We start from the raw sequence: 26,813 nt of genomic DNA, 5'->3' as shown, positions 1-26,813 counted from the left end.
AGAATCAACTGGAACTACTGCATGTAGAACATCTGTTGTAAGCTACATTGAGCCCCATGGGAGAGAGGTGGTTTAAATTACAATAAAACATAATAATGCAACAGTTTTTCTGTTCCACAACAAATCAGCTCCTGGAAAATTTGGGAGTCTGACAAAGAAAGGAGAGCTTAAAATCGTCACAGGCATCATTTGGAATCAACATGATTTATTGTTTATTTACCTCATTTATACCCTGTTTTTCTTCCCATTGGGGACTCAGATTAGTTTACATGGTTTTCTTCTCTTCCATTTTATCCTCACAACAAACCTGGGAGGGAGATCAGAGCGTGTGTGCTAGCCTATGGTTACCCAGCAAGAGTCACCCATGGCAGAGTTGGGAATCAAGCATGGGTCTCCTAGACCCTAGATTAACACTCTAACCACTGCACTACACCTCTGCACCATTGCCCCTATGCATTCATGGGAACTGTGCAACATGTGGGTGGTGTGGATGGAACGATCCATAGATGAATGAACCTAAAAGTGGCCATGCTTCTTTTTCAGAGTGGGTGCTAAAATAAGGATCATTACAATGGTGGTTAAATCCTTGTATCTCTGTGTGTGGAAGGCATCTTCATAGTGATTCTAATTTGATTTTTAAAAAGCCAGTGTGCCTGATGTTAATGATGACATATATATTGAATCAAAGCAGAATTACCTTGGTAATGTATATTGGACAAGAGCCCTGGAGACCTCGTTATAGGAAAGTTTACGGAGCCTGTATGCATGTGTGTGGATGCTAGGACTCATGCAGTTAAACATGCAGGCTCTGAATTGTTAATAGACTGCAGTCCCCTCTAGTGGTGGAAAACCAAGTGAGCGTTACAGAAATAGGACACAATTTGAGTGGATATTATTTATTTATTTATTGGTTTTGCTATACTCCCCCTTCCCCCTCCCCTCGCACACAGGCACGGGGTGGTTCACAATCACATGTACATTGTCTATAAAATCACAGTTTAAAACATTATTAAAAACTTAGGTCTGTTCTATTTGTTGATCTGCCTCCTGGTCCTTATTTGATCATAAAATAGCTACTGCTTAGAAACACCACTTTAGTTGTGCTGGGTATGAGTAGCCCAGAAGCTATTTCGGGGATATCTGGTTTACAGCCCTGCCACAAAGCTGTTTTGCTGTCTTCTTTATGTGAGTGCTCAGAGGTCTGAAAGCACCCTTGCAGCCTGAGGTTTGCTGACCGGCGTCTACAACGGGAATAGAGCCACTGCAGAGCAGGCACAGGCATGTCATTGTAGAGAGGCTGTCATTTCCGTTCCTGCTTGCATGAAAACTTTTGAGCGTGCATGACAGGACACGAGTGGGTACACTGAGAGCAGCGATTGTTATTATATCACTCTGTGCTGATCTCCTCCTCATCCATTGCCACCATCAGCCTGAGAGGCAAAATTTTCATTTATTTTCTCCCCCCACCCCCAGCATCATAAAGCATCTTCCGGTTCTCAGCAGGAGATTCAGCTGTTTTTTATACAAACTGCCGCTGGCTAATGCAAAGTGCTTAGCCACGAAGCCCTGCAATTTACCAAAAAGGGAGGTGAGTAAATAAAATGGTCAAAGATTTTATAATCTTCTGTGGGTATGGCCTTAATTATGTTTGGTCGGTCTGAATAAATGTCTGGGTGATATGGGTAGGCCAATTGTCATATGCAAGGATGCATTTCTCATTTTAATTTAATTTTTAAAAATAGTATATTCTACCTCTGCGGCTTATGTCCAAGGTAACTTATAATGTACCTCTCTTCAAAGCAATCCAATAATTAATATCAGATTTACTCAGAAATATAAACTTTGTCTGACCCCGGGGAAAGATAAATTTCTAGCCCTCAAAACCACCCACAGCATTCAGGAAAGTGATTTGCAGACTTCTGGAACATTGTTCCACAGAAAAGAAGTGTCCTGTGGATGCCAAAGGAGCCATCCTGGTGGGAGGTACAGATTAAAGGGCTGTTGGTAGAAGTTCAATGGCACACCAGTTCATACAAGGAAAAATGGTCTCTTATGTAGGTGGACCGTAATCTATGAAGGGCTTTAGAAGTAAGAACCAGCAGCTAGTGGATTGGTTGCAGAAGATAATCTAACTCCATCATGAAGTAGTTCTAGATGAGCTAAAAAGTATAATTTTGGGGGTTCTTGGTTTATTCACACTTGTTTTACTCACTTTTGGGAATAGAGGCAAGGGTGTGATACTGAAGTTTGCTCATGGTTCAGTGCTGAAAGGGAAATAAGGACTAGAACAATTATGCAGGGTAGTGTGATTGCAGAGACTAGAGGAACAAAAACAAATTGGTTGAGATTTAACAGTACAAAGAGTATTTATTGATCTGGAGGTGATTAATAAGGACTGTTTCTATCTGCAATGGAAAACAACTATTGACTATCAGTCTGTCTAGTTACTATGTTTTATATCTCTTCCAAGAATCTTAGGGTGTTGCGCATGGTTCCTTTATTCCCATTTTACCCTCTCCATAGCCTTGTGGAGGAAGTTGGGCCAGAGTGAGGTCTTGCCAATGAGTGTTATGAGGGGGTGAAAATATAAATCCAGGGCTCACCTGTGTTAGTATGATACTCTAGCCTCTATGATATGCTGCAAGGCAAGTAGATGATTAAGATTACTGGAATTTCCAATAAGTATATTGTAATACCATACTGAAAGGAATTGGCAAGGTTTCATTTAAAATCCTGCACCTGGCTAATATAAAAATAGAAGCTAGTAATATAAGCTGCCCATGAAGAACAACAAAATCGAAGGTATTGCTATTTCCAGAAGAATTAAATTATGACACATGCAGAATCTTCTGGGAACAGATAGTGCTGCAGAGAGCATGATTAATTTTAAATATGAGCTGGATAAATGTATGGACATGTATTTGTCCAAATATGAAATCTGATTCCCCCACAAACACACATACAAGTATACAGACAATGTGAGCATGGACTGACTCCTGGTTGTTCTGCAAAAGAAAGATGTATTTCTCCTTGAATGTTCACGTTTGCATATTTGATAAGGCCCTGGCACGGTTCACTTATTACACCAAACTATGGTTCAGATGTAGTGACAAACTGTGCTTTATGACAAAATAAGCAGTTAGGGAGGCAACTGGAGAGGGAATCAACAAGGGAAGGAAAGAAAGGAGACCGTAGCCTCCTGATGTCCACACCATAGTTTGGCACCGAAGTTGCAAAAGATTGTTCATAAATAATGTGGGCCGAGTTTAAATTTGAAAAGGGAGCAAAGCAACAGTATGCTTAAAGAAATGAAATAGTTTTATTATGAAGAGAAACAACTTTTAAGCGAATAAAACTAAATATAAAGTGTTCTTCACCCGCAGTTATAAACTGTGGCCGCTTGTGGATTCTGAGGGCAGGCTGGAAAATAAATCTGCAAGTCTTAAAGAAGAAAAGAGAAACAACTTTTTATACAACAAGAAGGGAGGGAGAATCCAAACAGTTGCCTCTGTACAATAAATAAAAGTAATCTCTGATCATTTTTGAACTTGAACTTTATTTAGATAGCTCAGTATTCCGCTTTGTGATGAAATTTTGTCATGTCTCTTCGTTACTCTTTGAACTGTAAATGATTGTTTAGGGATTTGCAGTTTCAGTTCATTCAGTGCAAATACCCAGTATCTCTGGCAAATATATATCTGTATGATGTGTACTTGCCAGTCTAAAAAACGTCACTGTTTCTTTATCCCCTTGTGAACATTAACTGTTCAACATAAAGCTGAAACAAGGACCCTCCTTCTCCTTGAAAATAATTGACTCTGTTCCTACGTACAATTGATTCCTGATATGACAACTATACTAATTTCATTGCTATACACAATTGCACATCTCTTTGGTCACATCTTTAGGCACAGATCCACTGCTATTCAGGTGTTCTTGTTCTGGGTACTGTTGCTTGCCCTTTTTCCTGTTTCCCAGTTGACCATTTCATGCTAAGAAATGAATGAATAATGGATGCTCTGTTTGTGAAGAATGATTTCCCTAATCTGTCCTTGGGAAGACACATGCAGTTTACTGTAAACTTCTGAAATACCTTTAGTGATCTTTGACCCAAAATTTCTGCTTACTCGTTCAAGGTCAACTCATCATGAAATAGTTGCATCAGGAGGCAAATTCCAGAACTCACCAATTCCTGGCTCCAGTCTTCATCTTTTTGTATCATTTTTAAAAACAAGTTCCAGCCTGAGGAATGGGAATAGATTCAGTTTAACTTTCCACTCATGACATAAAAGTATCTTCTATCTGTACCCTGCTTTCTCCCTTCTGAGAACCCAAAATGGCTTATAAAGAAATACAGATATAATTTCAAGTAACAAATACACAACACTCTTTCATCTTTTCTTGATACAGACTTCAATACCTCTCAGGAAGGGTGCTTGTATTAATTAAGCTCCCAAAACCTATGTCTAATTTTATAGCCTGGTCTATGACCATATAAGCAAATCCACTGAAAGCTCCCAAAACCAGCCAATCCCTTTGAGTGCCCTTTCTAGTAAGAGCGGAGCAGCATAGCAAAAAACAAAACAAAACAAAAAAACATAGAGGGAAAGCTAGGATTTCTCTTTCAAAAAGAAACATCTAAAGGGTTTAGGACCAACCTGAATGGGAAAAGAGCACTTATCTAGGCAAATGAATGTGTCAATAGTAAAAGTAATAAAACCTTGAAGGGAAATTATAGATTGGTAGCTGTGTTGGTCTGAAGCATCAGAACAAATGTAACTATCACTTCAGGTCAAAGTGAGTCCAGTGGCACTTTTGAAACCCACAAAGTTTAATTTTGAACATAAGTTTTTGTTTGCGTGCACACTTCTTTAGATTCAGGTATCTGAAGAAATGTGCATAGATGTGGAAGCTTATCCCCAGGGCATTTCCACACATTAGTAAAAATAGCATTACGCCAGCTGAATGGCAAACCTCTAAATTTTATCACTCTTCCCAGCTACTCTTCACTTTTTTGCTGTGTCACATTTGCTGCCTTTTCACACATCTCACCGTCTACATCTGCTGCTGGACAGGCTTATATGCATTGTGCTTCTGCCTGTCAATCAATTCACAAAGTGACAATATGAAAAACACAGGACAGTCACAGATAATTCAAACCAAGAAGAAAAGACCTATCTTTATAGCATTAAACAATAATAATGTTTTTAAACAAAGTCCTTTCTTGAGTTTCCTTTCAGTTTTTCATTCCAAGGACGTCAGCCAGAATGGTTTTCCAGATAGAATCTGTTTTCTATTATCTTTTCCTCAGTGGCAAGTCCTAAATTATAAACAGTCACAATTCATATATCATTTTTATTTTCGTTAGATGTAAAATATAATAATTCATGCATGCTCATACCATATCATATCTCTTTTTTAATTGCAATAAATCTAAGTAGTGTTTCTTCTATAATCTATAAACATAAATATCAGTCAATTAGCTATAATATTGTAATATAAACATTTAGCATATCCCTTATCTTAAATGCAGTGAATTTACCTCAATACTAGTAATATAAATTGGCCGATGGCTCAAAATAGTATGGAGATCCTGGACCAAAAAGACAAGGTTCCAATTACTTCCCTCAAGTATCTCTAATTTATCTCTGAAGGCTAAGCTCCAGGTGTTCTAATGTTTCCAAATTATTTGCTCTGGATAACCTCTAGTTCAAAGGTAGTCAAACTGTGGCCCTCCAGATGTCCATGGACTACAATTCCCATGATCCCCTATGTTCGCTGGCAGGACATTTGGATGACCGATCAGCCTTCCTTGCAGGTAGATCGTTCTGCATTAATTCTTCTGTGTCTTAAAAATATCTACCTGCAAGGAAGCCTATGATCGTTTGGAAAAAAGCATTACAAACCTAATAGAGTGGAGAACTTAGAAAAGACACTGGCAGTCTTCAAGCAAAGGTTGGATACACACTTTTCTTGAGTGCTTTAGGATGCTTTAGGATATAATCATAGATGCATAGTGCTTTGTTAACACCACCCCTTATGGGATCACGAGTACTTTGAAAAAAAGCATTTCACTACATTTAAAGGGTGAAGAAGTGCCCCCCAAACTCATGCTTTAAAATGGAGGATGTGGTGAGCTGTCAGCTGGCCAGACGCTGGATGTGGGTGACGTCATGCAGAGTGGCCGGAATATAACGCCTAAATTAGGTAAGTATTTCACTTAAATAAAGATTTCACTTAAATCGCGTGCAGAAAAGCCCCCAGAATTAAACTTTGGGCCTTTCCGCACAACAGACAATGTCGCTAAATCTGAGCGCTATTGAAAAGTGCTGCAAGCAAAAGTGGCAGGTCTCGGTAACACACACAGCCAGTTCTATCGAAAAAAAGGCTCTTCCACTAGCGCTGTTCTTGTAATGCACAAGTTTCCAGTCTCACCGAAATCGCAACAAAGGAGGCGATATTTTTCCGCGCTTCCTCCCACCCCGGGCCATCAATCAAACAGAACTGTTGTGTTCGTGCTTCCCTTTAAAAACTGTTTTTTAAAAACCTGAAAACACCAGTAGCAATGCATATTCGTTCATTCGATGTATCAGAAAGACCTTTTTTGCTGGCTTAGGAGCTGGCGCTTAATCGTTTACACGCTCTTAAAGTAAAAAAAAAAATCCCCCCCCCCAGTGCTTTTTCTGGCTGAAATTACAGGCAGTGTTGAACGAGGGGCTGTATTGTGCTTGGAAACTTTATAGACAATTGCTTGTGGAGGGATTTCAGCCAAAGAAGCATTGCTTATTCATTGCTTTTGCCGGTTTAAGGGGGGGAAATGGCGATCGCAACGCCGGAAGCTCGGGTGCAAGAGATTAGGGAGGGACATGCTTGCTACCACTATACTGAGAATGCACATGTCATTTTCAGATGTGTTTCAGGTTGTTCTCAAGAGTCTAGCGGTTTTTTTAGGGGGAATCTTTTGTGGATTCCCCGAAAGCGCTATAACAAAGCGATTTTTGCAGAAGTGTTGCAGATTGTGTATGACGTCGTGAATAATGAGAAATGTGAGCCCTTTCAGTTGGGGGAAAGAGTTATTAACCACAGAGAATTTCCATTTCATGGTATCTGTTACTGCAAGGAAATTCCTACTATGTAATGTTTGCATTTATTTAATGTGTCCTGTAAATAGTTATGCTTGATTCCAGGTTTCTACAAGTTAAATCCTGCTGTGTTGTCTGTCTCATCCTGTTGATTGTATTGACTTATTCTGTGCAATCCACCTTTTAGTCCCAGTAAGAAAGTCCCACTGTCAGTAATAGAGCACCAGTTCAGTTAGGTTGGATTAGCTTTCTGTTATTGTTTCTGTTTTACATTTTCCTGTGTGTATTTTATCTTTCTCTTTTCTTTATCTCTCTCCCGCAAGTAACTGCACCTGCCTTCCCTTTTACTCTGTTTTCCCCAATAAACTAAAGGTGTTGGGGCTTAGTGAGCCTGGGTCAGAGGAAACATTATATTCCATTTCTCTGTTTCTCCTCTCAACAACGGTGAGGTATGTTAGAGTGAAAGAAAGCAACTAGCTCCAGTTCACCCAGTGAGTGAGTGGGAGTTTGAACCCATGTCACCCTGTTCTAGTCAGACGCTCTAACCTTCATTTCTCTGCCCCCCCCCACACACACACTTTAAATCTGCATTGACCTCATGGAACAGAGTAGTATGCATAGTTCTTTTTTCACACTGCTTCTTAAGGCTTATGAATATGTTACACCACAACTTCCTCCTAAGCATTAGTCATAGTGTACACCACTTCTAGTTCCAGTTATGAGACAAGCCCCTGCAAGCTATTAAAGCCTATGAATTAGTTTATTAACTACAACAACCCTCTCACAAAGCTAAAGGGGCAGAAAGAATGCATGCAACGCATCATGTTACTTCACCCACAATGAAGATGCCCTCCAAGAGTGACCAACAGTGAAGTCCTACCTGCTGGAATACGTAAGGTCTGTTGTGTGCAGGATTCTACAGCACATGCCCTACAGGGGTGTCGGGGGAGACACATAAGCATATTTAGATAAAGAGCTTCCTGGTATTTTCAAATAATCTCCTCCGCTGTCCTCCTTGGCTCAGTTGGATATTTCCTGTTGCTTTGAGCACACTTTCTTCTGGTGGCCTCTGGAAGAACACAGTTAGACTTTTAGGACAATCTCTCCTGTCTCTTTACAAAGTTGATTCTTTTCTCAATAAAACCATTCTTGAAGCAGCCTGTGCTTCTTCCCTTTGCATATTTAAACTCTGTCAACATTACACTGTGATTTAAAAGGGCTTAGAATGGCTCTTTGGTTTGCAAGTACTGAGCCTTCCTAGTAGCACAGCTGCCCTGCAATAGTTTAACAACTGCTCTGGTATGGAACTGGGCAGCATCAGGACTGTATCCTGGTTGGAGGAGGACTTGGTTGTCTCAAGCACCTCCAGCCTCAGATGCACCACTAGCAAAGTTACTTCACCAAACACCTTGCACTTGTCGAATCAATTCTATATACATCAATGCAAGGGGGGAGGACAAGTGCCCCCATCTATTCAGTTCCCAAGCACAGGGGCCACTTAGGATGCTGACTAAGGCATCAACAGATCACCTCCCTGAAGCTGTATATAGACTGCAGCCTAAAACACCCGTTGTTCAGATGAATATGGCATGGTGCTGTGTTTCTCCTGAGCATGTTGTACAGCACTATTAAGGTAGCACCGTCTACTTGTCATGTTCTGTGGCAAATCTCCCCAAAGGGGCAAACTCAGAGTCCTCTGCTGTGTCATGAGAGCCAAGAGCTAGTAAGTCATCAGTGGCCGTAAGGATCAAGCTCCGTGAAACCACAACTAAGAGGATGATCTCATCTCTGTTGTTTTGTACCTCTGTGTGTGTTGTTTTTTTGCAGAACCCACACATTCAGATAGTGAGCACAGAAGTAATGTAATTTTTAAAAACAGTTCTAGGAAATGATGGGAAGATACATGATCAATCATTAACAAATTGCATCAGATCATAGCAAAGAGACTGTGTTTAATTTGATAATTGGAAATCAGTTTGATTCAAAGCACTGGCATTTTCTTGCTTATCATCAGTGTGTATTAATTCGTGCTAAAAGTATCTTGTCTCCATAATGTGGTCAATTCTTACATACTGAATACTTAACAGTGCAATCCTGAATAGAATTATGCCCCTTGAGGTCCAGTGAATAGGCTAAGAAAGGTACAACTGTGCTTAGGACTGCACTGTTACTTCCTTCTCATTTTATGAAAATAAACTCTTCTACCAGTATCTCTCAGTTTTTGCTTCTGATTGTAGAATAAGTAAAGCTTTCCATTATATATGCAGCATAATATGTAATATCTTCTAAAATTAGTAAAACTATCAAGTATTTTTATTCAAAATATACCCACCTCGATAGTGCAATTCCTCAATTTCAGTATAAATTAAAACCATCAGAGAAAAAGAGAGGAGAAAGAGAAAGGCCTAGGCCTGGCAGATGGCATTGCACAGGAAGTACCATGCTCTGGTATTGGAGCAAAAATCACTGGCAAGATGACACCAGACCCATTGGGGAGCACAGCCTGGTGGCAGGGGATCTGGCAACCCTAGACTGGCATTGGCTCTACAAGTCCTCAGGGAGAGGTTTTCTGTATTCACCCACTTATCTGATTCTTTTAGCTTGAGATGGCAGAGACTGAACCTGGGATCTTCTGCATGCAAATCAGGTGTTCCACGCTAAACCAAGGCCCCTGCTCAGTTTCCATGGGACATGTCCATGGACATCTGGACATCTGGAGGGCCATGGACATCTGGAGGGCCGCAGTTTGACTACCCCTGCTGTAGATCATTGTTCACTGTTATATACAGGCTAAAAATCCTAGTTCTAGTTTCCAAAGAATATCCACAACTATATGCCAAACAAATATGTGTCTTTCATTTGAGGGAAGGTCAGGATGCATTATTTTAACAAGAAAGAGGAGATTGTCATTATTTATGGTTCCAGTGGCACAAGATGTGCTGCTGAAGACCACAGCCAACGACAGCACAGTGCTTCCTCCACCTTCTTGAGTTGCCACATAAACATGCCTTTTTAACCTATCTCATATCTTTAACTTCCTGATTTCCAACACCCCCCCCTTGAAGCTGTGTGCCTTTCAGAAGTATCGTAGAATTGTCAGTCATTGTTTTCCATGAACTTCAGAATTTATTTTATGTTGGCGTAAGCATGGAAGAATGCTAAAAACAGAAGCAGCCACATGAGTCAAGAGTTACTGCAAATTAAAGGCATGCAGTAATATTTAAAAACTTCGTAAGAACCCTTGACTGGATCAGGGGCTTCGATACAGCTCAGTGGTGGCATGGGCAGAAGGATTTCCTTCAGAGGAATGTGACTAGCCCCCACCTTATGCTGCTCCTGAGTGTCTCTGGTTCACCAGGAGCAGAGGCTTGAGAGGACATTTCAGAGTACACAGGAGGGGGAAGACACTTGAGCTCTGTGGGGCTGTGTTGGATCCAAGCCATAGTTTTGCAATTCTAGTGATAGGGCATTAATTCTAGAATCTGAACATAGCAATGGTTGTTTACTTCAAGCACTTCTCTGCCTTTTTTAAATTGCTCAAAAGGCTATACAGAAATAGCATAGAAGTCAGATGAAGGACATCAGTTTATGTCAGCCACATGTTTTACTCTCTGTTAAAGAAATGCTTATAAATGCTCCTGAAATAATTCATGGGTGGCAAAGTACTTAGGATGAGATAATTATGCTAAATGTGGAGTAATGCTAAATGCCATTGCTCCAGTCGCGTTGGACTGCCCTGTAAGTACACAAACAAAGCAGTATTACAGACAGCTTGGGAGTTATCTCTGTTTTTTTCAAAATTGGCAATGGGTGTTTTGTGTGGAACAACTCTGGAATTAATATCAATTCGTGGCTTCTGGAATAAGTACCATTAGTATATGAAGCTGGATAAAGCTACTGACTAGAGCAATCTTGAATCTACTTCTCTTCACTAGTTATACAGCATGATAATTGAATGGCTGCCTTCTAAGCTACAAGAAAAAATAAGGACATAGACAACAGCATTCTATACAAGGTAAATTTATTTTTGATGTAGACATGCAATAACCAAATCTCAGATATACGTTCAATAAGACCCATGTGCCATATGGCTATTGGTGACCTCTTTAATGTTAGATTCAGGTTGGTAACCCTGTTGGTCTGAAGCAGCAGAATGAAGTTTGAATCCAGTGGCATTTTTAAGACCAACAGAGTTTTATTAAAGGTATAAGCTTTCATGTGCATGCACAGTTTGTCTTTTCATTCATGTTTATTGTGAGCCTGGATCTGGGATTTTATCTGTGGGGCAGAGTGAGTATTATTGAACAACAATCCTCTATGAGTTCTTTGATTCCACTGCAAATAGAGAGAAGGGGTTGCCTAAAATCCCAGATTCCATCACCCTTGGTTCTGAATGTCTCTCAAGATTTGTCAATGACCTGTGCTAAGAATCACTGTTCAGTGACCTGGTGGGAAATGAGGGGAAAGGAAGATTGTTATCAATTTGCACAACTATATATTTTTTCATATGATTACACATGTTTTGCAATATAATGTGGACGTTTGAAACTCCTATTCTAGTCATGTAAAAGTAGAGTGCTTATCAAGTTGGTTGTGTGAATCCATTGTAAGAAGCAAGGCTTTGATGCTTTCGGAAAAGGAATAAACAAATAAACTTCAAATCTGTTCCAAGGTTCCTTGCATGCCTCACAAGAGGATAAACGCCTGCAAATTTGGGGAACATTAGTAAAAGGGGAGTTTATTATTGCCCAGACTAGATATTTAGCAGTTTTGGGAGTGAGGTAAGGCAAAGTTTAATGGCAGAGTTTTTGCTTTGTATGATTCACATACATCATACATTCCAGTTCTGACATTCAGATATTCCAGTTCTGACATTTTTAGTTCAAGGCACCTGCCTAGTAGGACTAAGAAAGACATTTCCCTGCTACCACGGATACCCTAGTATCTATAGTGTTATTAATTATATGATAACTCATTAACTTTAGGTTGCTTTTCAATGGCAAAATAAGGCTTCAAGAGTTGTGTGGGTGGTGGCAGCAGCATTTTTAATTGAAATGGGGTTAATATTATTTTACTTAGAAGTTTGTCCCTTTCAGGAAAGCTTCTGCTTATGCCTGCACTTTCCTCCCCACCCCCCTCCCTTGCCTTGCAGCCTAATTAAACTCTGTTTTTTTCTGAGACTGGGCACAACAGTTACCATTCCATTGTTCTTTATTCATTCTTGTTCCTGCTTTCCACTTTGCTAACAAATCTACTGCTAATCAATGTATTACATTTTTAGTTATATGTATAGTAACAATTCTGTAATGATAACAAAAAACCCACCAAACTGAACAAAAATAATGGTTTTACCTGCAAAGAAATACCCCCCTCCCCATACATACACGCTGAAAATTGTTGGTTTATGAAAGTGTTGTCCGGCCACAGGAAAGAATAATGAGTAATTAATTAAAGGAAGCTTTCTATGGATAATAGTCCTGATAAACTTTAATAGTATTTGTGCTATTCAGATGGGCTCTGTAATTGCGTTTTCTGTTTAATAAAATCACTAGGTTTGAAAAAGGACAGGAGAAAACAGGCAAAACATTGGAATGCAACAATTTGCCCACAGTGTCATCTGGATGAACATGCCATCTGAATTAGATTCAAGGCAATTCAAGACTATATGGCTGATAGTGGAGCCATTTTAACCCCTTGCTAATCTCAGGGCATGAACTGTTCCCCCCATTTAGTGATACAAGGTCTTTTGTTTGCTGCCCCACCAATATTTTCAAAAGTAGACTTTTTTATTGGGCGCCAGGTAGAAGAAAGTTTTTACTGCTGCCTCAGACCTGCCTCAAGCCTTCAGTGTTTTGGATTCCGGCCTCAATGTGTTTTGGAAATTCAGAATACCACCTTTTTTGAAGCATATGCTTCTATATACATTGAAATGCTTCCTAATGGTTTTAGTGATTTGTTCAAATGAGATCTCACATAACACCCATTTTGAGAGTTGTTCTGGCTTATTGGTTTTGTCAGAAACCTGCTGTCATGAACATAGTTAGTTTTAGGTGCTTCTCTCCCCTCATGCAATGTAAGCATTTCAAGTGGAGAGATTTCTCCAATGGACACTGTTTCAAAAGCAATTACATTGTCTCTTGTGATACAACATTTTCCAGTAACTGAACTGTGGTGCTTCCTGCATCTCACAAAGGGTACTTTTATTCCAAATGCAGGTCAGCAATATTCAGCCATGTGTTCCACTAAACCTAATTAGTAAGTTAGAAACAATTGCTACTCCTTCCTTGCATGCACTTTTGAAATGATGCATATAAAGCCCATCGATGGAGGCTGTTGTACACATTAATGAATATACATGAACCACAATGCTATCAAGACTGAAACTTGTTTTTTTTTCTTTTTTGGGGTGTGTGTGGGAGCTATAGTTCCAAATAAAGCTGACTTAACCCCCCTATTTTAATTCTCTAGTTAAATAATCCAGTGGTTTTCACTCACTTTAATGATTTCAGAAGGTATTCAAACGTGCTACTGAGTTTTTCTGGTTTTCAGTGGGGAAATGTGAATGAGTTCTGTTAAACAAAAACATTTTTAAATGATCATGGAACTGCGTATAACACCCATTTCTGCATATGTGCTGCACAGCAGCATTGCTCTTTGTTTTGTTCTGTTTTTCTGGTGAGAGAATGAAATGAAATAAGGCTATATGTATCCCACTATATTTCAGTTTGTTACAGGTTACCTAGTAAACTTTTTTTGATATGCTTTTTCAGCTAAATGGTTGAAGCCCAAGAAAAATCCAACAGAGGTTTCTTTCTCACCTATCTCACAGTAGCTTCTCCCCCCCCCCCCCCCATCATGCTGCTCTTAGTATAACAGATTTGTGGCCTTTTAGGAGGTGAAAAGGAACTATGAGACATTATTTTTGTCCACCCAGCAGAAGCATTTCATTCATGCCTTCACCATCCTAAATCCTCTTTTTTGAGTAGCCAGCCCAAAACATGACTGGTTAATGACATGGAAGAGTGTAACAGTCTGCACACCACTTCATGTGGTTGAAGTCAAGTTACTGGGCAAAGAGGCAATACAGTATAGAAGAAGAGTTGGTTCTTATATGCCGCTTTTCCCTACCCGAAGGAGGCTCAAAGCGGCTTACAGTCGCCTTCCCATTCCTCTCCCCACAACAGACACCCTGTGGGGTGGGTGAGGCTGAGAGAGCCCTGATATCACTGCTCGGTCAGAACAGCTTTATCAGTGCCGTGGCGAGCCCAAGGTCACCCAGCTGGTTGCATGTGGGGGAGAGCGGAATCGAACCCGGCATGCCAGATTAGAAGTCCGCACTCCTAACCACTACACCAAACTGGCTAAGTGGCTAAGAGTTTTGGACTAGTACCTGTAAGACCTGGTTTGAGTCTATCTCATGCCTTGCTCAGTGCCCTTGGCCAGTCAAACTGTCTCAGCCTAATCTAACTCATAGGGTTGTTGTGGAGATAAAATGGGGGAGAGGAGAATGGTATAAGCTGCTTTGGGTCCCTGTTGGGAAGAAAGGTGTGATATAAATGAATTAAAAAATAAATTTGTCTTCAGGTTGATTCACGCTTAATTTCTCTCTTCCCTTTTTGTGAAGGCTTCCAGCTTAGCAGCATTTGGCTTAATAGTCATACTGTAACCTTCACATTCTTTGCTAACATAAGAGATTCATGCCTGTCCATTTTTGCTGATCATCTTTTAATATCTGGATCCTGCTGCTGCCTTTCTCAGACTTTTCTGGAGAAACGTTACTTCTGCTATTTCATCAGCCTTTCTGAGTACTTTCTGATTTTCTCACCATCACTATGATTCAGCTTTTGGCTCAAACACACAGTTGCAAAACTTAAAAGTTCAGGCCCTAATTCATTAATGGTGCTTCTAGGTTATCTGAGTACCTCCAGGAACACTATGTGAAAAGAGTCAAAGGGCTACCACAGGGAGGGGCACTCACCAAAAAATGTTCCACTGCATCCAATCCATAAGTTCTGTATAAAACAGCTTTCAAAGTTAGGCAGCCTTTGGGGGCTAAGTGTCCCTCCCACAATATCTAGCTATGAAAATGTTGTGCTGCAAGATAAGAGGGTGGGGGTGGCGAGATGCGGGCTGTATCTTAGGACCAGCAAGCCAAGCCTCTGTGGTACTGCTAGTATCTCAGGGGTTCAGCTTGAATCCAGCTGGTGCTGCATGGCACCAGGAGGCTGACACAAGCCAGGGCCATTGCCTTCCCCTACCTCTTACTTCCAGTGATGCTGCCAATTGCTCTGGGCACTTGGACGGAGAGTTGGTCCTGAATATCATGCAACACAGTATGGTGTGCTGGTGTTTGGCATGTACACGAGGTTGCCTTTCCTCTGCTCGATATTGTTTGTTTGAAGCTGGCATGAGAAGGTTGTCATTTCTCCCATAACATCTCCTGAGCAGCCAGGTTTCTTCACTCCTTCCACTTCTTGGTTTTCTTGATCACATGAGCCCAATTGTCTAACAAGGGGTGTGAAAGAGAAGGGGGAAAGGGTGGGGTTCTGCCTATGCTAACATTCTGATATTATCTGAAAACAGCCGTTTTGAACACGCACTGATTGTTACCATGCATATTCATTTCACAATAATTTGTGGTAACTGATTGTTACCACAAATATTCATTTCACAACAAGCATATCCTATTTCCATCAGAGAGGCAGTAGGAGAAGGAGGACTGGGAAGAAGGCTTCTTTTGTGGCCATCTGCATGTCAGAATGGTCCTGTACCAGGAATTTGGTGTCCAGGAATGGGAATGGAAAGAAATGGGGGATAAGGGGAAAAAACAAGTTTGCATCCACCTCTGTCAAAGGATTCTTGGGTTTCGTGTCATCATCATGAGCCCTCTGTAATGGGAATGATAAAGGAAGAAAGTTGCTGTCCGTGATGCAAGTTGTCATGAGAGGCTTCATTGGTGGAATATACATTGTACAATAATAAGAAAACATGTAGTAAAACATACATTGTACAATTAAAATGAACTCTGTTGGAGGAGCTGATGGGTGGACGTTGTCAGTGTGTTGAATATAATCACAACTTGTCTTATACAGGGACAGATCACTGGTACCTCTAAACTCAGGACTGCTAATTACAGCCGTAAATATCTAACTAATGTATTGGGCAGAAGCCTTCTTCGTCCTGCTACTGCCTTTTAACAAGAGTGACAACATTTGCACCCAGGACTTCCTGCTTGAAATTCATTGGGCTTCTCAGCTGTGAGGAGAGGAATGGAACAGGCAAAAGGGGTTGGGCAGCTTAGGCGTCTTTGCAGAACTGGAGCTGTACTATGTAACTAAGATTGGTTTTACAGGGTTGATTTTTTTCTGTGTAAGTGTTCACCAGCAGAGACAATATCAGGGTGTGTGCAGAAGCATAGCCAGAGAATAAGACTAGACAGAATTCTACAGGTAACTGTCATCAATGTTGCCAGAAGATCAGAGAAGCTAAGGCTGTAATGCAGAAGGTTCTTGCAGAAAAGCAAACATTTGTCCCAGTCCTATCACATGTCCTCACCAAAGTTCTGAAAAGTTAATTGAAACGCTTATTTATTTTTTCAAAATTTATATCCTGCCTTTCTTCCCTCTCAAGGGCCCCCAGGGCAGCTAACAAATAAAACATGATAAAATCTCCCTCTCCCTACCAAAATAACTAAAAGAACTAAAAACACCTAAAATAGGCACAAAGACATAAGATTGGCATTGGTCAGGAAGGAGGGATCCCTAAAAAACAAAACAAAAGTCTCTACTTGCTGATGGAAGGTGGCAACAAAAGGGGACAGAAAAATCTCTCTTGGGAGAGAATTCAAAGCTTTGATACACCAGCTTAGAAGGCCTTCTGCTGAATTGCAGAAAGGGCAGCACCCAACGCAGTGTCTTTGAAGATGATCATATTGGTTGGGCAGATGCTAAATAAAACTGACTATTCTCCCGTCTCTCTATTTTATCATTACAACAGACTGTTAAGGTAGGTTAGGCTGAGAGCAAGCCCTAGTTTGGCACTTGAATCACTGTAGAATGCTAGCTAGTAGGTGAAATATGGTTTAAGGCACAAGTCCAATTGCATTTTCAGTTTGAGCACACAGTAAGAAAAGGGTATTGTATATCTATTGAACACATGCATTGAAAGGGACAGCTGCAGGTCCCAGTCCAAAAATCATCACAATTCTATCTTAATGAATTAATAAAAGACTTCTGGACAGATTTGTTAATTCTTCTGTGGATGCTGTGGGTTATTGCGACTGTGACCCTGAAGCAGAGTCTGATGATAGTTTCTTTTCTAGCTATTCTTGTCACTGCCTCACATCTAAAAACAGTGTGACTTCTGAACTGTCACTGGTGCTTTGCTAATTTAGTCACCAGTTTTATTTCAGATAGGACTATTCAGAACTCAGGTGCTGCAGAATTATCGCTTGTAAGTAAGAGGCCTATAACCTTTTCAGGCTATGTAGATTTTAATGTGTTTTAATGTTAACTGTGAATTTAATGGGTGAATTTAATTCAGATGACCATCAGGTATACTACTGTGGACAAGAATCTCGCAGAAGAAATGGAGTAGCCTTCATAATCAATAAGAGAGTAGGAAAAGCAGTCTTGGGATACAATCCCCAAAATGACAGAATGATCTCAGTTCGAATCCAAGGCAAACCATTCAACATCACAGTAATCCAGGTCTGTGCCCCAACCACTGCTACTGAAGAGGAAGAAGTTGACCAGTTCTATGAAGCCCTACAACACCTTCTAGAAGCAACGCCAAAAAATGATGTGCTTATCATCATGGGGGATTGGAATGCTAAAGTAGTTTGCAAAATGCAGTTTATTTCTTGGAACCGATTTGTGCATTGTGATAATGATATCAGAATGTAAGTAAAGTCCTTACCAATGGGCCGACGATTCATCAAATCCAGCGTCCTGGAGCCAACCAGACAGTTCTCCCACAGGAGCTAAGCGGCCAAACCCAGTGGGCTGCGGTGCTGAGGGTAGAAGAAATATGTCCTCATAGGTGAAAGGGTTGTACTGAGGAAAGTCACAAGCCAGTGCAGAAGCACAGTAGGTGTAGATATTAAACACTGCTATCCCAGTGTATTTTGAGTGTTTTAGATTAAGAGAAAGAAAACCTGCTGCAGCTTAATTCATTAACAAGGATGGTACCAAACACATTATGAGATGTTGATAAAATTTGTGGTCTAAAACTGTATAGTTGGGCTTCTATGACTTTTGCCTGACTCTATGCTGCTTCCTCTGAGAAACTCCTTGTTATACCCATACCTGATGGGAACTCATAAGGATGTGATATTATAAACTCACAAGGCTGTGATAATATTTTGAACCTGTTAAGCACTTTTAACAAAAAAACTATAGGGATGAGTCTGCTGGAGATTGTGAGTAGGAACTGCAAAACAAAAAAAGAGTACATGTGGAGGAGGAAATCCTGAGGATTGCTGGAGGAGACAAAAAGCTGGAGCAAAACCAAAGCCAGCCAAGGAGGAGAGTTTCAAAATTACACTGGAGATAGAAGTGGGAAGAGTATTCTAGTTCTTTCTTTCCCTGACAGGTCTGCAAAAGCCCACAACGTGCAGGACAACTGCTTTGGTTCTAACGAGTTATGAAACAGGATTGAAAATCCAGATATTCTAAAGGGTAACTTGTAAACATGCTAGGAAAACAACTATGGTGCAGTGATATGGGGACATGGGTATATTTGCACAAAACAAGGATGCCTCTTGGGGACAAAGGAAAGCATCTATTTATAGTGATGCATTTTGTATATACAAGATAGCGTCAGGCACTATCTCTCAAATTTGTAAAGCCTAGGCAGTGAAAAAGAAGCTGTCTATCTCCTGTTCTCAGGGGATGCAGTATCCATATGAACTTCTAATTAGATCAGAAGTAATCTCAAGAAACAGTTTCCTATCCTGTAAGATTTATGGAAAAGACTGCAGCTTGGCTCTATTGTTTGAGAGTCTTTTATGTTGGGAGTTTCCTTTCAGCCCTTCTGAACTTTGCTTGGACATCTTACGCTCTGCAACAGGGAGGAAAATAAACAAAGAACAATTATCAGTCCAAAACTGAGAAGCGGAACTGGACTGTCCAAAAAATGTATATACATTTATATATGAGGTACTATTTATATTGGATTTGAAATGCCTCTTGTAGGCTTTTGAAAGCCTCGCAAAGCTGTGTTCTTTTAAATGGTGCGTTTTCTGAGCACTACAGCAGAGAACATATTAATTGGTCCCCATTTGGAATTCAAGACTTGGTTTTAAACAAGTCTTTCATGTGCCTTTCCTGAAGATGACAAAATACCTCAGGGGATAAACTGCTATTTCTACAAGAGTGTTTTGATGCTGCTGGGTGTAGTTCTGTTTAGGATTTCACTGTAGTTCAATTTGGATCATTACTATACCCAGTTAACGAATGCGAAAGCCAGCAATGTTGGTATTTAGTTAGCATCTGCATAGGAATTCTTAGTGTTCAAAGTATTTTCCATATACCATCTTGCTGTAATCCTTACAGCAGTCCTATAAGGTAGACTGGGAGTGCATCCTTCATCTTGCAGGCAGGGAAGTGGCAAAGAACAGTTCAGTGATAATGGCTTACCTCAGGCCATTTTGTGAATCCATGGTAGATATTCATAGCTGCCCCTTAATATTTTCCCTATATCAGTTTTTAACCTCAAAGTAATTAGACAGGCGATATTCCATTACTTAACCGACAAACGGCAGAATTTAGGAATACTTGAATAACTACTTGGCAGTGGTGATGTTGTTCAGCCCATAAGTTTAGGCTTATCTTTTCCTGTGGAAAGGCTCTTTTAATAAGCTACCATGACTGACCAACCAAGATGCAAGAGCATGGCAACTATCACTTAGATAAATTAGTTATTGACGGTTGAAACTTCAGTTTGTCAGAGTGAGTTCATCTGGTATTTATTTAAATAAGTATGCCTAGTACCTTAAGTCCTTGCTATATTTTAAATCAGGGGTAGTCAAACTGCGGCCCTCCAGATGTCCATGGATTACAATTCCCAGGAGCCCCTGCCAGCGAATGCTGGCAGGGGCTCATGGGAATTGTAGTCCATGGACATCTGGAGGGCCGCAGTTTGACTACCCCTGTTTTAAATAAACTCTGTACAATTTTAATTACATGATTATACACTGCCCCAGCATTATTCACTGAATAAATGTATATCTGGAACAAAATATTAAATCTGTTTTGAATATATGCAAGTACTTTTATAGTGCCTTTAAAAAATACCTAAGATATGCATTTTGCCCAACTCAGTTAAGAAGCTTATATGACTGCTGATGTGTAACATTTTATAACTGATTTAAGGCTTTAAAAATCCAACCACAAAGAAAAGCTTGAAGTAAAACCTCTTTGAGGCATTGTTTGTTTGCTTTAAAAAAAAACCTGACCAGGTGTCAATCAAACGTATCTTTTAAAAAACATTTTTTTCTCTGTAACAAGATCTAAAGAAATGTAATGAAGAACTCATATCCCAATCACTTTACAAACAGGGATTGCAGCTTCTAAATTGACAACAGGTCTTTGTTCACTTCCTCTAAGATTATCTTTTTTGTGGGGGAACATCTCTTCGCTGTCTCCTAAACTGACATAGATTATGATGGTCATCAGTCTAATATAATATTAAAAAGCCCTACTGAATCTGACCAATTTTCCATCTTGTCCAGCATCCTATTGCACTCATTGGCCAACCAATTCCTCTGGAGAGCCAACAGCAGGCAGAGATACTGAGACCTTTGCCTGATAATTGCCTCCTAGCTCTGGGATTCAGAGTATTTCATTTTGTGTATCCTGAATTTACTGCCCATCAGCCTCATTGGATGCCCTTAGATTCTAGCATTTGGAGACAGGGAGAAAAAAAATTCTCTTTGTCAACTCTTTCCACTCTGTGCATAATTTTATAAACCTCTCTCATGTCCCCCCTTAGTCATATTTTTTTCTAAACTAAAAAGGCCCAGAATCTTCTGCCTTTCCTTAAAGGGAAGGTACCCTCCCCCTCCCCCCCCCAGTCATCTTGGTTGCCTCTGTCCTTTTTCCAGCTCTGCAGTGTCTTTTTTGAGATCTGAAGGCCAGAACTCTACACTGTATTCCCAATGAGACCGTACCATAGAGATATACAGGGTCATCATAATATCTGCCATTTTATTTTCAGTCCCTTTCCCTATAAACCCTTCACTGCTGCAGCACAGTGGACTTACAAGTTCATCAAGATATTCACTATGACCCCAATATCTTTTTTTCTCTCAGACACAGAAGGTTCAGACCTAGTTGGCCTATATGTTGGGTTTTGTTTTGTTCCAGTGGACCTGACCTTATACTTTTGTTCTTTAGGTGCCTCAATCGCCTTACACTCACCAACAATGGACTTCATTTGCTACATTGTCATCAATCACCTAGTTTGTGGAAGTCCTCTTGGAAGCCTTCACAGTCAGCCTCGGTTTTCACCATCCTGAATAATTTTGTGTCATCTGCACACTTGGCTACTACACTACTCACCCCTAGTTCCAGATCATTTATGAATAAATTAAATATTACTGCCCCCAGTACCATTTGTGGGATGCCACTGCTTACTTTCCTCTATTGTGAGATCTGTCCATTTATCCCAACTGTTTGCTTTCTGTAACTTGAACAATTTTTAATCCATAAGAGAACCTGTCCTTTTATCCCATGATGGCTAAGTTTACTAAGAAGTCTTTGGTTCCTTGTCAAAAGGCTTTTGAAAGTCCAGTATATAATGTCTACCAGGTCATCATTGTCTATATGTTTGTTCCCATTTTCAAAGAACTCAAAAGGAGGGAGGACTTCCCTTTGCAGAAGCCATGCAGTTACAGTTTCTACTAACTTTCTTGGGACAGATGTTAGGCTGACAGGCCTGTAATTCCCTGGTTCCCCTCTGGATCCCTTTTTAAAAGATGGTGTTTGCTACTCTCCTGCTACTCTGCCTTCTGGTACAGCAGCTGAATCTATTGATAGGTTATAAATGGGTTAGGGAAGGCACTGGCAAACCATCCCATATTGAGTCTGCCATGAAAACGCTAGAGGGCGTCACCCCAAGCGTCAGGCATGACCTGGTGCTTGCACAGGGGATACCTTTACCTATATCCTTTAGGTTTCATAGACAGCATTCACAGTCAACCCTGGTTTGTGTATCGAACTCTGTACTAGATGTAAACAAACTCTGTTTGGTCTCTTGCCAGCAGGAAGAACATTCTTCTGGTATTACCTTGTTGGCCAGGATCTGTTGTGCTACCCAAAGAAATGTATTTTCAGACACTATAACCAGCTATAAATCTTAGTTTGAATTTTTGATTTAAATGCTGATTATTCCAAATTGGTTTAACCCTCTGCATTCTGATGTCCCAACAGCATGTTTATTGTCATATCAGAATGCAACCATCATATTCCATAGAACAGATTTCTGTGTTCAAAGTTCTTTTATTGATTGATTTAGAGCATTTTTAGTTCACCTTTCTCTGAGTCCAGTTCCAAAAGTTTTAATTTGTCCCCTGACTAACAATAAGCACTCCATTGTAGAACTGTTGAATGCAGTTAAAATGACCAGAATAAACCCATAAATCATTTGGCAGAAGGTACAATAATGTCCATGATAAGGCACAGCCTGGAAAAATCTCCCATTTCTCAGAATCTGCCTCAGGAAGAAGAATTTTTGCTGCTAAAACATTACTGAGTGTCCAGCCTGTACACAATGCATGTTTTGTTCTCATACTCTCATTTGCAGACAGACAACCCCCCTTCTCGCCCCACTTTCCCTTGAGTATTGTACATTAACTCTAGTCACAACATTGGTCCCCTGCTAGGGAATTCAAGAGTAGATGAGGAAGGGGAGAAATGGCCCAAGAACAAAAAGGTGCAAAGGATATGCATGTGTGGAGGGAGAAGTTTCATATTCTATCACTCAGTGCCCTAGTCGTTTAAATGCCAATTATTTACATATACACAAATACTTGCCATAGGGCGAGGAGATTGAATATACCTCCAATTTCCCTTCCCTGTCTTCCCCAAGCTCTGACCTTTCCCTGCTTCTTTCTCCTACTGCTGACTACCAGCAGTCTAGTTTTTGCACAGCATTTAGGGTTCCTACAGCTATCTTGATATGCAAATTACAGCAGTTTGGTCTTGGTAATATCTGTGCATGTGGAGACATTGCAAGTAAGATGCTTGAGGTTATTGCACTCCCCCTGCCCCGGTCTGATTTCTCTGCAAATCCAGCATGAATCATGGTTAGCTCAGTTGCATGGCTTTGGCTATCCTTGTGGGGTCTAGCCCTTCACAATCAGATAAAGTCACTGGTTGAAGTAAGAGTCAGGAAGAACGGGGGACTCTCCTCAGGCTATGCAGTAATACCCAGTGTACCCCACCCAAGGGAGTGGACAGCTACATGGATGGGGGTAGGGATTATACCACCTATCTTGTTTTATCCTCTTTTATCCTCTTTTTATATTTTGTTGTTCTGTTATGGGATGGGGTTTTATCATGATTTTAGGGGGGGTTATATTGCGCCCTGCCATGAGTCTCCAGAGAGTGGTAGGCTAAAAATCTAATAACAACATATAATGTGTAAAGCTAAAGTTACTTTGTAGAGTGAATGGTAAAAATCTGTCAAGCTTGGGCTATGTAGCATTAGGAGTTGTTCTGCTTTCCCTTTAGTGCTCCTGCAGATAGCTGCTTGTTTTTAAATGTGAGTCAAGTTGTTGGCCTGAGAATTTGGATTCTGCCTCCTCTAGCTTTATTCAGCCGTTCAGTATGCCTCACTGAGTATGTCTTCAAACAAAGCTAATCAGGTACAATGGTGCTATGCAGCCTGGCCTGCTGCCCTCTATAAGCCTCCTAGAAGGTTAAGTTCTTCATCTGCCCCTTCACAAACTGCCAAATTACTTTAGACATAAGCAGTAATTTACATTTTAACCGCTGTAAATCTGTATGTGGCTTTCGCAACATTTGCATCCTGGATGAGATTTCCCTGGGCAAATATCCCTGCTGGCCTCTTCTAGTTATGCTACATTGGTGAACAGCCTGTATGAACTATCCACAGGCAGCTGCTTCTTGCTGAGCCTTCCATTCTTCAGATACAGACCTCCTTGGTGAGGTTCGGCACCTTTTTCATCAGGGCTCCATTATGATGAGTGAATTGCAAGAGGGCGGACGGACTCAAAGAGCACCCTGGCTGGTTTCCCACTAGACATGGATATTTTCTGCATCATTAACTATATGTTACGATTTTATGCCAGGTGATTGACATTTTGTATTGATTATTGATCTGCATTGTTGCAGCAATCTATTGGGTTTGTTCCGGTATTTTTTTTTTATTGTGTTTTGGATTGCATGATACAACAGGATCAGTACACACACGCACACTCTGGGGGGTGCCTGGTGGGGCACCGCAGGATCCTACTGATGTGTTCCCATGGAACAAGGGGCCGGAGGATGGTGTGTGGCAAACAGGTGCATCGGGCAATCTTCCCAGCCCCAAGGCGGCCCCTCTCCCACCCTTTCTGCCTGTCAAGGTTTGCTTTCTGCAAGGGCGGCAGGGAAAGCGCGTCGCCTTTCTAGGGTTCCTCCATTGTGTGCCGCCGAAAAGGCTGGGCGAGGGGGCCCGATGCTCTGCACGTGCTCAGCGGCACCGGCTTTTCTCGGATGCTGGGGCTTCTTCTGCCCTCTTCTCCCTGGGCGCAGAAGCTCCCTCCCTCCCCGCGCCGGCTCCTCTTGGGGACCCCGGCAGCCCCCGCCCCGTGCCTTCCGCAGCCGGCGGCGGGAAACAAAGGCTGCCCGGCGGCGACCCCGCTTCCCCTCTTCTCCCGTGCCGGAGCCTGGGAGGCGTGCCAGTGGCGGGAGTCGCGGGGTGGGTGGGTGGGCAGGCAGGAGGACGGGAGGGGGCGGCGGGCACGTGGGGTCCCGCCCGGGCCCGCTCGGGGCTGGCAGGGCGTGTGAAAGAGCGGCGGGCTGGGAGGCTGGGCAGCGGCGGGGACGAGGAGGGGCACTCCGCCAGCCTCCCTTTCGCCGCGGCACAAAAGCCTCGCCGGGCGGCAGCGGATTGCAGGCGCTGGCGCGGGCAGGCAGCCTCACCCCCCGCCCGCCCTGTTTTTTGCATACGCCGCCGCCGCCCCCCCCCCCCCCGGCTGCTCTCCGGCCAGGCTGCGGCTGATGGCGGCGATGGGGCCACTCGCTTTGTGAGCAGCGGCGTGGCGAAAGAGTGCCGGAGGCTGGCCAGAGGCTAAGCGCAACCGGGCAGCCAGACGCGCGGGCGGCGCGAGAGCCTCTTCTCTGGGCCCCGGCCAGCGGCGGCAACAACAGCGGCAGCGGCGGCGGCCCCAAGTGAGTAGCCCCCGCCAACTTCCGCGGCGCTCGCTCCCTGCCTTTGCACGCGCACAGCCCTCGCTCGGCCGCCGATGGGCACAAGGCGCGCGAGGCGAGGCTGCCCTTCCCAGCTCGCCCGCAGACCCCGCGCCCTTCCCTCTCCCGTGCCAGGGGCCCTTGGACTGCCCGCTAGTGCCTGGCCAGGGCCATGGCTCGCCTTTAACAGGATGCTAGGGTGATGATTAGGCTTCCGCCTCGGGAGTAGTAGGAGCAACTGGTGCCTGGCTATTGAGCAAGGAGTTTAGCTTTCTTTCCCCCTTGGAAAGAGCTGCTTTCTCCGGGGACCGGGGGCCGTTTTTCTCTTTCGGACGTGGTGTTCTTGGGAATGATTTTCCGGGGCAGTTGGTGGGTGCCCTCCTAGTGCCTTGAAGGTTCCAGATAAACAGTTCAGTTTCCAAATGGAAGGAAGGAAGATGGTTTTGGGACAGTGAACTTTTCCCAGTGTGCCTGTAGAATGTGTCTTCCAACTTTTGTTCAAGCTGATCAAAGATCGAATAGGGCTAACTAGGGATGATCTTAAGGCTCATCAATCTCTGTTGCTTGTTTCTTCAGGTGAAAAAGTTCCAGCGAGGCAGGATCATCCTCTCACTCATTCATGGCAATTTTCAGTTTGCTGAAATGTTTGAACTGCAAATGTGGGAGATCATTGCTCCGTGTTGAAAAGAGCAACCTGCAGAGATAATAATAATGCATCTATCAATACTGCTGTTGTTTCTGAAAATCCAGGGAGCCCTACCATCTGTTGTGACAGAATAGGCATCATGTTTTCCTCTTGAGTTTCCATTGTGCACATTTTTGGTGTCAAAAGGGAAAATAATTGGTTCTTTATTTTCTTATTAGCTGTGAGCACAATTTACTGGGAAGCTGCTACAGCACTCTTGTTCAGCTCTGATTCATTTCAGTAGAGCTTCCACCAGATTGTCCCGTAAACATAGATGAGTAAGGGTTATTTTAGTAAATTTTGGTTGAAAGATTTGATGGAAATCTTGGATGCGAAGATCAGAATTTTACTTGCAAATAAAAGGGAAATATTCACAGATATGTTTCTGCAGATGGATTTCAGCTCCAAATATTTTGTATGTAAGTGGATGGATTTGGCACCTCCTGTTGCTAGGCAGTGAGGAGTGTGAATTATAAAAATGTGTTGAAAATTGGGAATAGACATATTTGGATTATAATATGTCACCAATAATTGTCTTCCAGTTTCCTTTTAAAGGTTGTTGCCCTGCACGCAATTAGAAACAGATATATTTAGCTGCATGGGATTGTAGACTGAATTCTAAATAAAGAG

The 26,813-nt window shown here is 41.9% G+C and overlaps 1 protein-coding gene across 6 annotated transcripts in view; it reads left to right on the top strand.

Moving 5' to 3' along the window:
* Nucleotides 1-26,813, top strand: part of ST6GAL1 (ST6 beta-galactoside alpha-2,6-sialyltransferase 1) — a 96,520-nt gene that overhangs the window by 3,474 nt on the left and 66,233 nt on the right. For 2 of the 6 annotated variants that reach the window (XM_077348982.1, XM_077348984.1), the window contains exon 1: nt 25,071-25,480. The gene's annotated coding sequence lies outside the window, so the exon portion shown is untranslated. Of the gene's footprint in view, nt 1-1,473; nt 1,589-6,086; nt 6,208-10,840; nt 11,098-24,228; nt 24,397-25,059; nt 25,481-26,813 lie in introns of those variants that run through there. The other 4 variants (XM_077348987.1, XM_077348983.1, XM_077348988.1 and 1 more) reach the window with 4 other exon arrangements.

The sequence above is a fragment of the Paroedura picta genome, chromosome 8, assembly GCF_049243985.1.
Source record: "Paroedura picta isolate Pp20150507F chromosome 8, Ppicta_v3.0, whole genome shotgun sequence".
NCBI classification, from domain to species: domain Eukaryota; kingdom Metazoa; phylum Chordata; class Lepidosauria; order Squamata; family Gekkonidae; genus Paroedura; species Paroedura picta.
The sequence above is the reverse complement of the archived record's forward strand: the minus strand, read 5'-3'. Positions and strand labels throughout refer to the sequence as shown.